Genomic DNA, 16,698 nt, shown 5'->3' on the forward strand with positions numbered 1-16,698 from the left:
TTGACAGAATAGTTTCTCTTATTTCTTTATTTCTAACACTAAAATGTAAAATTTTTTTCTCTTAGAGTTTCCATAAAATAAATACTTTTCAGAAAAATCCTGTCTCCTTCTTAATGCATTATATTGAACACCTCGCCAAAGTGTTACCCATTTTCAAAACTGGTGCCTCCACAAGGGTGTCCTTGTGTCTCTGCCCTCCCCAGCCACGCCTCACCCCACTCTCTGAGGCCACACCTCGCCCTCCCCAGCCACATCTTATCCTCCCCACGCTCACTGAGCCAAAGTGTTTATCAAGCACCTAAGAAAGAGCAGAGTCTGAGGTAAACTTCAAGGAAGAGTAACCCATGTTTTGGGGCCTCAGCCACGCCTTTGCCTCTCTTCTTGAACCCCTCTGTTTCCTACTCTGGTCTATATTTTAGCTGTATGCTTGTCTTGTGAATTGTGGTTTTGTGGGTTTATAATTAAATTATGTGGATTCTATCCTTTTTTGCCTTACAGTTTATCAGGAACTTAACATTAAACAATGATTTTTCCAACATTTTGATATAACTAATAAATTCTAATAAAATTCAAGTGACTTGTTTTCATGTCTCCATTTCTATTTCTTCAGAATTGCATTCCCCACACCTTTCTTTTGATCTGAGCAATTCTTTTTTTTACTCTTTGAACCTGTCTCTGCCAAGACACATGTGAGTAGTCCCTCAAGTACCACTGACCAGGCTGCTCCTCATTAGTCACATGTGTTTCCTTGATTTGTTCCTAAATAAAGATGTTTCTGAAGCTGATAATGCATTGTACTGAGGGGTTGTTGTATACAGAGCCCTATAGGAGATACTTTAAAAGGAGAACCAATAGAAAAGAATATTCAATCCCTCGATTAAGTCTGCAGCCCAGTTAGGCACTGCGAGGTTGAGAGGGCCCGGGGGGACTGATCAGAGCAGGACCCCAGGGGAAGAGATTAAAGCCGATTTCAAAGAAGGTTAAAACTGGAATGAGATAGGATTTTGCCACTCCCCTCAAATCAGAAGCATTTTTCTAACCTTTGAGAATGTATTTGCATATAAACTATACAACATATGTGATAAGAGAGTATTGATCTTATTTAATTTCTTTTAATTATCCAGCACTTTGTCATAGATGTGGCTATTCACAATTAATAAATATCATAATGTGTGGGCAGACCTAACTTTAAATTGCTTGATGTTATCAATTCTTGCCCCAAAGTTGGAGTTTTTAAAGATCAAACTTCATTCTATTTACCTTTCAACTAGTCCATTTAAATTAGAAAGGTGCTAAGAGTTTTAGGAAAATACTTGAAAGCACACATCTTATATATAATTTCAAAAGCAAAAAATAAATGAAAAACTGGGTGGTAACCAGTTTTGGTACCATATGTTAATCTTTAAGGTAGGAGCAAATGTTTTTAGAGAATGACATTTGGCTACAATAGTTATATACTGTAAAAATGTAAAAGAATTTTCAGTTTATAAATGGTATTTCAAATGCCAAAGAATAAAAAAAACAGAACTGAGAATCCTATTTCACTTTTATGAAATAACTCTTTAGACACAGCAGATTTTCAGAGCAAATTATTTAAAATTAAAATAATCAGTAAGTGAGGTGTAAAGAAAGTAGTTTTAATTTAAAACTTCCTAATTCCATAGGCGCATCTGTAAAAGCACCCAAGGAGCAACAGTAGTTCTCTCTCTTCATGTGAGTGCTGACTGGGTTTGCTCTGAGCATCACTGCAGCCTTTGACTCCTTTCAGCTGAGGAAAGGCTTTAAGAGCCATGCTTCTTCCAGGGATATGGAGCTCTCAGAATTATTAATTACAATGAGAGAGTCAAAGTCAAAACCCATTCAACAAATACCAGCGTGCTGCTCAGACTGAGAGAAGAGGTGCCTGAACTGGCATCTGAAGAAAACCCCAGAGGGAGCCCGGCACCTGGCTCCACGCCCTGGCTGGGTGGTCCTGGGTCTCGCGTTGCATCACCACCTCAGAGAGGGCAGGCAGCCCTGGAGGGCGCTGAAACCTCTCACGTTTATTATTCACACAGAGAAAATGGGCTTAAAACCCCCCATTTCCTTCTGCAGGGGCAATTTACAGAGATAAAGACTGTCATCTAGTAACTAAGAAGCAAGGTGCTTTACAGGAAAAACAGAATGGTCAGGTTTCTTAAACAGTAATGAAGCACCAGAGCTAGCATGGCAAAGTTCTGATAAAACTTAAACATGGACAGGTGACCTGACCGGTTTCTCTCTATGCCTCTGAAGCATCTTGACATCAGACTCTTATAAATGGTATAAATATAATAGAATAATGTAAACTTGTCACCTCATCCTTTGATGATTTTGGCATGAGATGGTATTAAGCAGCCACAGGGCAATGACCCATGTAAACGTACAGCTTTTATCACAGTGGAGATAACATGAGGTATAAAGTCAAACAGATCTATGTTCAAATCCTGGCTCTCACCCTTTTATCAGTTTTTTGACCTAAAGCTAGTTATATCCTATAAACATCATTTTCTTATCAGTTAAATATCAATTATAATAATTACTTCAAAGGATTATTCTAAGTGTTGCATAAGATAATACAGTAAAAGAATAGGTGCACAGAAGGTTGGCAATTAATTCTGGTTTCCTGAACCCATTTTATGGCCAGTTATTTAGCCTCGTATGACACAGACAAACATCATCTAAAGAAAGAACCAGTCCCGAAGTAAACTTATGACAAAGAGTCAGTGATTCCAAGAGTAAGTGATATCACTGCTGAGTGCTTGACCTCAATTACTTCCAAATATTGTCACCTCCCAATTAGTGTATTACATTTTCTAGCTTCCAGACAATTCACTGGCAACAAGGAAATGAGAAGCTGTGAAATTTAAATCAGTCTATTTCACCATTGCGTTTCCAAGCTGTACCATCAGCTGTTTTTAAATCACCCAGTTCATCAGGTTTTCTGCTTATTATTGGTTCACAGCTTAAGAAAAATAGAAAGTCACTATAATTTTATAGATATGAATATCTACCTTGAATTATAGCTGGAATCTTAATATATAGAGCAATGTTGTATGTGCTTTATCATTGTTGATTGTGTAGAACACTTTTTGTCCAGGTTTTCTTTGGCATTATCATATATAACAGAGAATTCAGTAAGATATGGCCTGGAGATGAGAACTAGAAAAATCTAATACATTAGCTCAGATTAGAACTTAGTCATGTCAGAAAAAGAGTCACAAAAATAATGAAAAGACATTATAAATATTTTTCTTAATTATATCTCACTTTATTTCTCTTTACCGCTCTTTATTTTTCTAAATTGTATTCTCTATCAGCTAATCATTACACAGTAATTAACATTCAGCTGAGCCCACCACGCCTCTCCAAGTCCCCTAGCATCATGTAGGTTTCTGCTCTAAAAAAAGAAGCTGGGAAAACCTGTTTTATGACATTAACATTAAGAGAATCTTTACTCTTATGATAATGACCAATTTAGCCATATTTCTGAAAAGCACAGGAATGGACATATGAAATGAAGTTCTCAACTAATGTTATAGTCTTTTTTCTCCTCCAGGAGGAGCAAACTTTCATGTATGATGCAGGGCTGCTTCACTTCAAGAGGGAAGCCATTTTATATTTGGAAAAAGTCTCAAAAATCAGCAAACTATTTGATTTTACAGAGATGAACACTATGCCCTAGATAGCCTGAGTATGTTGTCACAAAATAACCAGAAACAGACCTGAGCCTAGAACTGAGGAATAAACTGTTTCATTTTCTGCTTACACCATGCTCCAGAAAACATTCTTCTTATTGGCAATTTCACATGCTAAGTTATTTTTAAAAGAATAGTGGGAGTATGTGTAAGTAAAATTTTCAAATGATTTTATACTCAAAAGAGCAATTGCTAACCACAATTATAAGTGTTTTCTATTATTGCAGGAGGTGTATATTTGTGCAGGGAAAAAAGTCATAACATTTGGCTTCCTTATTAACAGAATAAAAAAATTTTGTGGAAATTAAACTAATGCTTTATCCAACCAAAGCAACTGAAGAATATTATTTGATTTTAGGAAAGCTCTAACACATTAAAAACTTCTTATCCATGTGACTGTTAGCTCAATCAGGCACATTCTCCTGCACAGAGTGGCCCTGCTCACTGCTGGAGTGGCTGCTGTGGGCTCAGCTCCTTGGCTGGACACACAACGACACAGAATCTGAGACACCTGTATTCAGTTCCACCTCAAGGCTGACTTTCTTGGCAAAGTCTAAATGGAAGAAAGCATCCGCTTCCACCTGCCTGGATTCCCCTGCAGGCTGAGAAACAGGGCAGCCTAGTAAGCAGGTAGATGGAAAGAGAAATCAGTTTGTCACAATTTTAAGACAAATAAGAGAAAGGGATCTGACATCCTAATCAAATCTTCTTACCTCCTGAACAGCATCTGATTATTTTTTCAGAGTTTCTACAACAGCAGTTTGCGATTCTGGGTTGAAAAGGAAGAAGACAATATATTTAATAGCAAATTTTCTCACTTCTTTGATCAGAAAACAAAACTAACTAAAATATATATTTTAACCATAAGTACCCAAAATATGCAGGTTACCTCCCAGTTATATCTCCATATTATAAGACAAGACTGCTTTTCTGTATATTTAACACACAAAATATATAACCCTCATGTCACCAGTTATTTTCAAAATCAGATTAGCACTATGCCCTTCTTTACACATCAATCATGGTTATTTCTCTCAATTGCTAGTTTGTTTTGGGACCAGGAAGTACCTGCAAAGACATTCACTTTTTATATTAGCCACTTAAGTCTGTACAATGATAGAAGCCAACACACCAGTCCTGAAGGATGGAATGTTGAACGTCTTATCTGACTATTTGACAATCTACCTTCCACTTTAATAAGAGATAATGAACACTCACCAAGAGGCACTGAGTAATAAGAGATTTTGCTCCTTTAAGTTTGTCATTTGAGAATCTACAAGACTGCAAATTCTTCATATTGGAAAACCTAAGGGACACCCAAGTCCACATTTTGGTTTGGTTTTTTTAAACTCAGGATACTTTCTTCTAAGTGAAGCTTGCATGGTAGTTTGAAAACAAAAACATAACAGAGCCTTCAGGAATCCCCAGGGCTGCATGGATCAGTCTGAAAATGACTCATCATGTCCATCCTGGGCATTTGCATTGAGAGACCAGAGGCCCAGAACACAAGCATCTGGGCCAGATGAAGACTAGAGTCTGTCTCCTGTCACATTGATCCCCACCCCAAACTGGCATGCAGACCAGACACCTGATAAGACACAGCAGTCTCTCTTGGGGACACTTTAGACATTTCTACTTTAGTAGAATTTTAGTTGATGTATGTGACAATGTATAGGAAAAATAAAAGGCACTTATTTAAATCATACAGTATATTGTTAAACTGTGTTGAAAGTTTTCACTTCACGTAGATTAAAGCACCATCTCCACATGGGCCCAAGGGCCTTCTTCTGTCCACCCGCACCCCGACCTCTCTAACCACCTCTGCTCCAGCCACACGGCCTTCCTGCTGCCTTTGGATGCACCAGTCACACGCCCTGCACCAGATCTCCACAGCAGGGGCATCTGCACACCCCTGCTCCCTGCCCCCTTCCTTCCGGGCTCTGTGCAGTCCTCCTGGGCCCTCTATTCAGCAGCAGCCCCGTCGGCTCCCCAGCTCTCCCCATTCCCTGGTGATTCCTTCACAGTGTGGCTCCTCAAATGAAATACAACACAATTCACTTGTTTGCTGACTTATTTATCAAATCCTATGAAGACAGAGATTTTGTAGATTTTTTTCCCCTTATTGAACCCCTAGCATCAAGAATAGTGCCTGGTAAACAGCAGATGTTTAAAATATCTGTTGCGTACTTGTAGGAGGGAATGAGAGATCAAAAGAATGATCCAGTGATTCCAACCACGGAAGTGGGAGCCACCAGGAAGAGAGCAAGCTGAGCAGGGAAGGGGGGCAGGGATCAAACAGAAGGCACAGGCACCACCTGAGCTCCGAGTGTCTCTTTCAGAACAAAAATCACCGAGAAGACCAGGAAGCAGTCACTCACGGACAGGCGTCACTGTGGCACAGAATTAGCAAGTGGCCTTAAAATACAAGCCCTTCCCCAGACAAGCGCTGTTCCACTGAGTTAAGTAAAAGGGCTTCTTTTCTCTTATACTGACAAATCTCTACTCTGAACTTAACACCTGAGCTAGCCAATTTGGAATGAAGATCGTTAACAGCAAGGCTAGGAAGAGTTAATATTAAATCCTGTCCAGACTGGAACATTTTTATTTTCTGCTGTTTTTAGTCACCTCCAAATCCTCCTGAGTACAATAGACTTGAGAAAAGGTCCTGGGGCTTTGCACTGATGAGAAAGTGTCCCTTCCTCCTCTCTGTGTGGCTAGTGCAGGAGGAGCCCACAGGGTCCCCTGATGGAACAGTAACAGCCCTAGACCTGGTGACCTGCCCCCAAAAGCAAACTCCTGGGCTCTGATGGTGAACAAGAATGTGTACAGCTGACCAGAACAATGAACTAGAAAGATTTTATCAGTCGATATTTTGAACACTGATATCTAAACAGTGGATTTCCCTCTAAATCAATGTGACCTGAATTGAATTGATTTTCCCATCCCCATCCCTTTCACTATACTTCTTATTTCCTTGAATCAGTGTGTTACAACATCTAGGAGAATCTTATACATGAAAATATTCTCTTCAAAATCAGAAGCTGAACTATAGGAGTTCTAGAGGGTCAAGATTTTAAGGTGAAAGAAACACACAGAATAACTAACTGTACTACAAAGTAAGGGGGGAATTAGTGAGAATAGTTAGAGAAGAAAGAAAAATAAATGTTGAGGAGAAAGAAGACAGTAGAGAGTAAAAGTAAGAAAGAGGGAAGAAAAGGAAGGGAAAGAGAAACAATAAAGATAAGATTGAGAAATTGCAAAACGTGGAACAAGCAAAGAGAAGCGAGCATGCTGGGGGCCGATGACCAGGACGCTGGCTTGAGTAATAACGGCTCAGGTCTGGAGTCGGTGGGCAAGAGTGCGTGAGGAACCCTCTCAGCTCTACAGCATCCTCAGGATGCTTGCCCCTCATGCAGACTCCCCTGTTCTCCTCTCCCAGGGCCCGGGAGCACTTTTGGGAACTGCCTTTTACTCTGGAGCCAGCATCCGGGCCCCATTCATTAACTAGGATGGTGGCTTTTAAAGAGTAACTGGTGAGCTTACAAGGGGACATCTGCCAACTCCTCTCTGCCTTCTTAAGAATCAGGAAATGAGCCTGGTTTGAACAAACATTACTGTGACACAAAGTAGGAGAATGAGCAGCCCTGACAGAATGTTAAATGTTCCATTTCTTTCTTTTTTTTTTAAGTTCCCTCACAAAAATGCCTGGGCCCCCCACAACTCCAAATACGTTTCAGAAATGATTTCTTCATCACCACAAATAAGCCTATGACTTACAAAACAAAATGTACCTGGATGAGTTTCACATTTGTAGAGAGGACAGCAAGAAAAATGAAGAGGATGGGCTGCTCTGCTATGAATGGAGAATAAATCAAGTCACCCCTTTAACATATACAAATTATACCTTATGAAAATGAATGAGCAGTCTCTAACAAGTTTTACTTTCTTTTTTTTTGGATGAAGCAGAAAAGAGTTTTATTTCTTTGCCAGGCAAAGGAGCTCACAGCGGGCTAGTGCCTCCAAGACAGTGAACCTGCCAGGGATAGATGGAAGGGGGTTTTACAGTAAAAGTTCAAGCGTTCAAGGGGCGGCCCTAATTTCCATAGAGGTCGCATACAAGGTAACAAATTGTTGCAATGTTGTCCTTGTTTTTGCAGAAGCAGCTCTTACTTCCACCAGGCATGTCCTTATGGGCATGTTTACCTCTGGCTTTGGGAATCTCCTAATATTGTTGTGCCTACAACAAAGGGTATTTAGGAAGGGAGGCTATGGAAAAGTGCTCTAGAGAAAAACTTGGGAAGTTTAGATGCAGATTGGTATATGTTTCTAGGACTGAAGTAGGCTGAGACCTGGGACCTCTTGCTGCAGTCCCTGCACCTCAAGTAACGAAATACAAAGAAACCACAGGAGACTACAAACAGTTGCCTGCGTGTGCAGCTGGGGTGGGTTATGAACAATAACATACAGAAAATAGAAACTCAGTTGCCTTTTCTGAGGTGTCAGGGGCAAAAGCACACAGCACCACCAGGGGACTGGGCAGACCACCCAACCAGCCCCTCCTCTCCAGCCCAACCCTTGTGGGCCAGAGCATGAGGAAAGCCGTCTAAACCCTTGAACACTTAAGCACTTATGAATACCAGATGGTCAGTGATGGCAGTATTTCCCACTCTTAATTCCTTCTACATCTATGGAAAGTAGGAACCGGCATCATCCTCTCCTAGCTGCTTCCTGCTGAACTGGGCTTTCCTCTGGGGTTTTTCTGATGGAAAAATGCACGTGTTCATGCTGTTTAGCAGGGGTGCATGTTAGAGACGTCACCGTAGTTTTACAAAGGCAGGGTGCACAGTGCACTGTAAGCTAAAAACCATATAAAACCCTGGAATAGTATCGACGAGCATAAGCAATAGTTGAAATAGTCCTGAAAACATGGAGCACAGCCTTTAGGAATCAAAAACAAACTTGAAAACCAGGGATCGACATCAAAGAGAACTTCAGGGCCTTGTGTGTCAGCACCATCAACATTCTGGGTTTTCACATCATCATAAAGGGTAGAGACATTTCCCGATTCATCAGGGATGTGAACACAGCATGTGGCAGGAATAGCCACACCAGTTTCTCCCTGAGAAGCCATCAGTGTGTCTGATGCCACTTGGTTCTGTAAATCTGCCTCCCACATTAGGGGGAACTCCATGCTCAGTAGTGTAAAACTGCTGGTTATCATTCAGGGCTTTCCGTGTGAAGTTAGCCAAGGCCTCTAAGTCAGGGTCACACTCTCCAATCTTATATTTGGGACAAAGAAGTTGAGTAGATAATCATACCACTTAAGAACAGATGTCCTCCATCTGGTATGGATATAAGGTAGGCTAGCAAACTTTACTGTGGTAATGTCACATGTCAGTGACCTGGTGCCCAAGGAAAACCCAAGGCACATCTACCAATCTTGGTGGTAGCCAGGCCAAAGGCTAACCTGCAGATCCAGTGGGCTTCTTCTGGGGCTCTCCAGTAAATTCCTGATCAGTGAGTCCAATCAGTGGCAAACCAGTCACTGCTGTTTAATATTACAAGATGATGGCACTGTTCAGTCCTTACTGAAGCCCATATATTGGGTGGAATTTGGCCAATGTTGGAAGGAGTGATTCCTTTGTTCCCAACATAAAGAGGCCAAACCACGTGGCCTGCCATAGTCAGGAGTCAACCAAAAGACCCCATCCCATACCTGATTAAGCCTTCTAATGTGCGGCACAGAATCTGAACAAATCCACCTTACACCCAGTCTGCACTGCCAAGAGCTGTGCACTGCAGCACAAGTGAGGAGATGGGCTGACAGAGCACACAGCGCCCAGGCCCCCCACCTCCAAGCTGGCCCAGCCAGCCACCCCACACCCCCTCACTCTGACATGGTCACATAACTTGGCCACCTGGTTTTAGGGACTTTGTAAGGTTTTCTTTTTTCATTTGCTCATCTGTCAGGAAAAGAGACTCACTATTGGTTCTTCAGCCTCCAGCTCACTGAGAAAAAAAGAGGAAATACTCCTAGTGCACTCCTAGAAGAGGTGCTGCCTTTAGTCCCAAACCCTGGAGGGTGTTCATCATCTGGGGACTTGCTCCTGACTTTCCTCTCCTTTTCTCATTTCGTCCTGCCAATTGCTCAGAAGACAGACTGAGGTAGAGTTTGGATGGTGGGGGAGGGAGTCTGCATCGGGGCTGAGTTTATTTGCACATTGGAGAAAGAAGAGGCTCTAGTGGAGAGAGGGTGCAAAGCCACAATCACAAATTCAGATGCTGTAAGTCTGCTGGAGGGGCCACACTTACACGGCCTGATGGACGCCAGAGCTCAGAGTGACAGCGGGTCCCAGGCCTGCTGTAGGCACCCTTGATGGTGGCAGGCAGCGTGGGGAGCCTGACCCCAGAGACACCCTCACCCAGCAGTTATGCATGCTGTCTCTGGATCTGATCAGAGACATCCAAAATACCAGTGAGTACACAGAGGGCCCTACAGTGCTCCCCAGATGGAGCTCAAGCCTGCTCCTTGCCCTCCACTCAGGAGAAGCACAAGAGATTCATGGACTGCCTGAGCACCACCAGTCCCGGGGCTCCAGGACTCATAGGCCCAGGCTTCTGTGCAGGCTTCTCTGTCCAGGCCCATCAGCGTGGTCAGCTCAGGGTCTCAGAGCAGCATGAAGACAAGCACCAGCAGCAATCCCTCTGCACAGAGGTGGTTTAGATCATCCTCCTCCTTGGGATAATCAGGGCACAGCCCAAATCAGAGCACAAGCCAGGTGAGCTTAAGCCGCTGAGCAAGGGAGATTCAGGGCTGCACACCTGCAGGAGGGAGGACTGCAGCAAGTGCAAGTGTGAGGGGTGCACCCGCCCAAGGCCTCTGCCGTCAGCCTGGATTTGGACAAGTGGTGCCTGCACCTGGAGCAGATCACGACTGACTGAGGGACCTGTGTGTGTGTGTTGTTCCAATGACGATGAGGACAACCTGAGTTCCTACAGCCAGTCTCACCCCTGCGCACGCTCGTCTGCCACAGTGTCATCTCCCTCTCCTTGTCCTGTCCATGGTGTCAACTTTCAGCAAAGGTTGCCCCAAATTGTGCCAGGGATGCTATGACCTGGTGAACAAGTCTGCGATGCTGTAAAAATTCACACAATTTGCTGCAAAGTTCCCAATGTTTTTTCCAGAGACGATGCACCATATCTCTGTATACATACCACGTGTGTCTGAGAAAACCAAGTTGTGCCCCACTACACAGCACAGTCACAAAACATCACACAAATATGTTACACGTCCAGAAGAATGAGGACCAGTCAGCACATTTTCAGACCATATCCTGCCCCATGGAAGCCTTCACTGCAAGACACTGATGTCCCTTTAGACCCCCTGTATAACACACAGTCACAGTAAAACTCAACACATACTTTCCAGGCTTCTCACACCTTGCTCAGTGCAAAGAGTATCTACATGAAGATCCACCGCTTTGTAAAACATGATTTGTTTTAAGACACTTTTTTAAGTTTGGCCATGCTGGAACTTCTTATAAGGGATCTCAGGCTGAACTTTTGAAAGGCCTCCCAAGGCCAGGAAAGCCCCACCGCCAGTCCCCACCCGCAATGCCTGCAGACCCAGGTGGACTTTTCTCAAGTTCCAAAATATCCTGAGGTTCCTGCATCTGCCATGAAATGGCCTTCCTTATTCACTTGGAAAGGCTCCTAGGAACCTAAGAGTTTCCAAATTCTGAAGGTCTCAGGTAGGAAGAAAAGATAAAGGCTTCAGTTCTGTTTATACAGGTGTAATTTACCAAATCACTGTAAGCCATAATTAGCTTAAGAGGAAGGGCCCCTTATATCCTAATTCTGGCCGAGGGGTCATGAGATCTCTGATGCTACTTTTCTTCTCCAAATAGCTTCCATGCAGCAGGGATTCCAAGGGGGTGCAACTGAGAGGAAAAGGGAGTGTTCCTGAAGTAAAAGTGGCTTTGGCAGCTGCTGGGGCAGTCCCTCCTCCATTCTCCACTCCCGTCCCAGAGTCCCAACCCCCAGGGATAGAAAAGTACATGACAACTATGGAATAATAGGAGACAAGGGCTCTGGCAGAGGAGCCTCTCCAGGAGCCAGTTCCATCCAGGCCAGCGTGGCTCCCCAGGCCCCCCTGGGCACACCAAGGTCAGCACTGCTGCTACTCACAGCAGCCCCCTCCCCAAAATCCATGTCACTGGGGCCACTGACAAAAAGTGTATGAGTGGGGACATGGGCCACCACTGAGGAGGCCATGACTGAAGAGCTGAGCTGATGTGGGAACAAGTTTTACATTTTAAGGAAATATGCACTTACGTAAAATTATTAAACTACAGCTTCTTTAATGGTACATGTTAATTTAATTCAAATCTAGTCAATTTAATTGAAAGAGACTTCATTAAATTTCATTTAAACAGCATGACTTATGACTAGCTGCCTAACAAATGGTACGGGTCTGTAATTCTGGTATACCACATCCTTCTACAAAGGAAGATGGGGTTAAACATGTAATTTCCCTAAAGGGGGCCAAACTTGTATTCTGCTATTTGATGATTTAATAGTATTGAGCTGCTGCTCATTGCCAACAAAGGATAGCCACACATGAGGTTTAGCTTGCACGTATAAGGGGGAAATTTGGGCTGATTTTTTAAGAAATTGAACTTGGAGAACCATTTATAGGAGACATGGCTGATCTGTTCTACAGCATTTTTCCCCTTGACCATGCAGTAAGTTGAGATGACTGCCATCAAACATGCCCTTGGCCCCTTGCAGAATTTCTGCATTAACCTCCATTAAACATGTGTTAGAGCACTGGGACTAAGCTTGGAAATGGGGTGATGATGCTGTATTTGCATTTCATCCCACAGAGTCTCTTTTATTAAGAACCAGTAGAAACACTTCTTTTGGATACAGGAGGCCAGAAAAGTTGTTCTTCTGAGACTGTTGCTTTTAATCTCATGGACACATGGCATGATATATAATTGTTCCCTTCTCCCTTTCTACTTTCAACCTGAGGGATAAATTTGCAACTACCTTTAAAAACTGCTAGCCCTTCTGAAATACATTCTGCTTCATTTTATTGTTCCATCCTAAATTCCTTTCATTTTAATCTATTTTCCTTTATAATTCTTTTGGACACTTTGTATATTCATAAACTGCTCAAACCACCCCTCCCTTTTTTCTTTTTTGGAGCCAAAGTAGGTAACAATTCTTTCAGCCAGCATGTAAATACAATTTTTAGGATTTCTACACAAAAAGTTTGTCATGTTTCTACCAACTCTCCTTCCATATTTTCCTCCGGGATTTTATGTGCCCAAACAGCTTTTCTAAAATCAGCCCTCTGTTCACTCTCTTGATTACTCATATTACTAAAGATAAGGGCCTTGATTTTCCAAAGATGCACCCAGAATGATCCAGTCTCTGTTCACACCCAGACATCTTGATCTTGATCTCCATGAATTCATCAACTAAAGTTGTCTGTTTGTATAAATCTGTTGTGTAATCTTTGAAACTTGGTACTGAGCCTCTAAAATGGTCCATGGGATGTTTCAGTACACACACAAAACTCAAATTATTGCATTTATGTGCTGAGTAGATATTTTATTTATTTACATCTTTTTCAACAAAATATCCTCAATTATTCACTCAAATATTTAAGTATATGTGTCCAAAGTATATGTGTCCAAAATATTTAAGCATATGTGTCCAAAGGTCTTAAAATGTTGGGAGTCTACATAAGAGACAGATATGTAGAAACAGATAAATTACATACCTAAATAATTCAAATGATAGAAATATAAATAAAATGGCATGGGACTTCAGAAGAAAAAAACCACCATAGCAGGGAGGTGGGTTGAATTAAATACATAAAGGAAAATGAAGAGAGAGAAGATGAAGAAAAATGATAATTGAAAAGGTTTTCTTCTTATTAATGTTTCTGCCGTGAACTTTTGGAGCACGTTGCTTCCTAACTTCCTTATTAGTTCTTCCTAACTTGTCTTGTCCTTCCAGGAAGCATTCTACAGACCAAAGAGGGTCACTATTGATACCTTATACTCCTCTGTGGAGACAACACAAACATGCTGTAGGGAGCAGGGTGGCAGCAGAAGATGCCCAGGAGTCTGCAGTCCTTGTGCAGCTCACTGGTGGGAAGGACACGGAGGCTTCACCTCAGCCTGCGCACTCAGAGTCATTTAACAGAGGGTCAGTTTCTTCATCAATATTTGAAAGTAGAGAAAAACTCATTTCTAAAAATGGATCATGAGAAAATGAAAGACAGGTCCATGAGAAAGGCAGAAAATGCAGACCATGGATCTGAATTAGCTGGACATATAAATTAGAAACCAATATTAAGAAGAGTTGGAGGACAAAAAAAAAAGAAGGCAAAGAAACCAATCTTCTAAGATGAAAGCATAAGTCTTTCTTTTTCAAAAAAAAAAAATCATTGAGTTCTACTTTAAATTAAAATTGAAAAGGACCGCATGTTGTGAAGTGATTTTAGCCAGGATGTCACTGCACAATATTATGCACCAATATTGTCAAGTTTATCACTATTCATAACCTTGTTATCAAAGTTTGCAATTCATATGTATTTTTAAAACAGTAGACTTTATGCAAGGTTTTCACTATGTTATCAACATTCTCACTCTTACCACTGACTGCTTTCCTAGGACAGGGAGGGTAGGCATTGTGGCCCCCACATGATAATGTCCCACAGAATCACAGCAGGAAATATTTAGAAAGGGACACTGGACATTTGGACAAAATAGCTGTTGGGCTGTTGGGTTTATACGAGATCAACTGGAGAAAAACAAGTCACTATATTAAACTATTTTCCACTTACCTCCATCATCCTCTTCAAGAATGCATACTTTAAAAGGAGACAAGTTATTATATTTAAAATTTCTGCTAGGACATTTTGCAAGCTATGTCAAATAACAAAGGAAAAACTAAGTTACAAACTTTCTGGCATCAATTTCAACTATTGTCTTTTACCAAACTGAAATCCAGATTATCACGAATTAACTTTCCATATAGTGTTCCTCCAGTATACAACAAAATCAATAACATAAAATGTTTCATAATTTTAAAACTGCCCTAAAATTTTAAAGGTCATTATAAATGTTTTGATTAGAAAAGTTAAGAAAGGAAGACACACTAGGGAAGAAAAAAAAAATGAAAACACCTCCCTAATCAATGATGTAAAACGTAAGATATAAATGACTGTTAAAAGAACGCTCAGTGAAATTGATCAGTATTACTATATCTGCACCTGGCTATTTCCAAACCAGTAAGTAATTTTTAACATAAAGAAATAAAATAATGTATTTAATGTGATCAAGACTTTTAGTTACATGCTTTTCCTTTTAAAACTAAATATGGTTTTATGTCCTTAATTTTTTTCAGGTGTCATTATGGTCAGAACCCCCTCAGCCCTGAAGATCTCTGCATTAAGGAACCCTACCTCAGCCTTTGATCAATTGTACTCTGCACCACGAGAGACTCAGAGCTCTACATGCAACGATGTTTCCTACATTGCATCTCTCATTTTTTGTTCATTTCAGGGGTAAAATCCACCAAGAAAACACTAAGCAGTGTTTCAAGAGAACTAAATGTTAAAAGGGGGACATGTAGGATCGGGTGTGGGCCCCCTTTTAGTGTCTCAGTGCAAAGGAAAAACAGGCAAATGCATCACTCCAGGACTGGGATAAAAACAGGAGGTTATGAGCACCAGGCTCCCTCTGCAGACCTTTAGGCAGGAGCCTAGAATAAAGTCACTGATGATGTGGGGCACTGTTGGTTTTAAAGGGAACTCATGAGGAAGATAATGACTGCATTCTAAAGGCTAATTCTATGCTTTAACATACAATTCTCACAATATCCCAGTGCAGGAGATGTTATTCTTATCATCATTTTATAGGTGGAGAAACTGAGTACCGTGGTTTGGAAACTTGCCCAAGGTTTCAGAGCTGATAAGCAGCAGAGCCCAGCTTCATACTCTTATGCTGCACACTTTTTTACAAGTCCAAATCAAGCTTCTGCCCACCGTGTTTCTCTCAGTAAGCCAATGGGGTGGAGGAATCAAAATTCTTAACTCCAACACCGATGCTACCATTTAGGAAAACTTGGTGAAGGAGAGATTTCTGAATAGTGATAATGCTCTGCTATTTACTCATCACTTATGGGTCATATGTCAATATTCCTGACCAATCCACCAAAAAGCAGCTGGAAATTCATTATGCCAAAATGAAAAAAGAAAGAAATAATAAAACATTCAAACTCCATAAAAACATTATTACAAAAACATGATTCTTAATTTAATACAATCAAGTGCTTTCCTAGTTTTGAGCTCCACATGTAGCTGATGTTAACCTCATGCAATCTTCAAAATACTTAAAAAATTACACAAAATACTTTAAGACAACACAAGGTTCAAAGAGAAAAAAAACAAAATTTTTTTAGAAAAATAAATATTACATCTGAATGTATAATTTTTAAGATTCCTTAAAATTTAGATTTAATAAAATGTGTATCTCTATCTTGCCTCTCCCAGTTATCCCTGAAGGCAAAGGAAAAATGAAGAAAAGCACGAAGAAAGCAGTAAGGGAAGAGACAGTGGGAAGAAGTGGCCACCACCTTCGAAGCCAGTAGGCAAAAATTTCCCTTCCAAGCTCTCTCAGCCCACATGGGATGTGCAGCTTCTCCTTGGGGGGCGGCCACAGCTGGACCCTGAAGTGGTAGTTCTCAAGCTAAGTACACAAGGTAGTAACTGGACAATTCCAGTGCCCCATTCCCCAAAAATCTAACTCAGCATCCTTGAAGATGCAGCATAAGGATTCTCAATTTAACAAGCTTCCCAGTGATTTTGCTTGAGTTAATCTAAGAAATGCTTAGAAGAGAAACCGAGACTTGCAACCCAGTAAGCACCACACAGATACTTGCTGTGACGTTCAAAGCATTCACT

General features: G+C 41.3%; 1 pseudogene; it reads right to left on the minus strand.

Annotated features, from left to right (window-relative positions):
• Positions 1-16,698, minus strand: part of LOC140699887 (formin-2-like) — a 130,841-nt pseudogene that overhangs the window by 65,954 nt on the left and 48,189 nt on the right.

This window comes from Vicugna pacos, chromosome 11 (assembly GCF_048564905.1).
Source record: "Vicugna pacos chromosome 11, VicPac4, whole genome shotgun sequence".
In the NCBI taxonomy this organism is placed as follows: Eukaryota; Metazoa; Chordata; class Mammalia; order Artiodactyla; family Camelidae; genus Vicugna; species Vicugna pacos.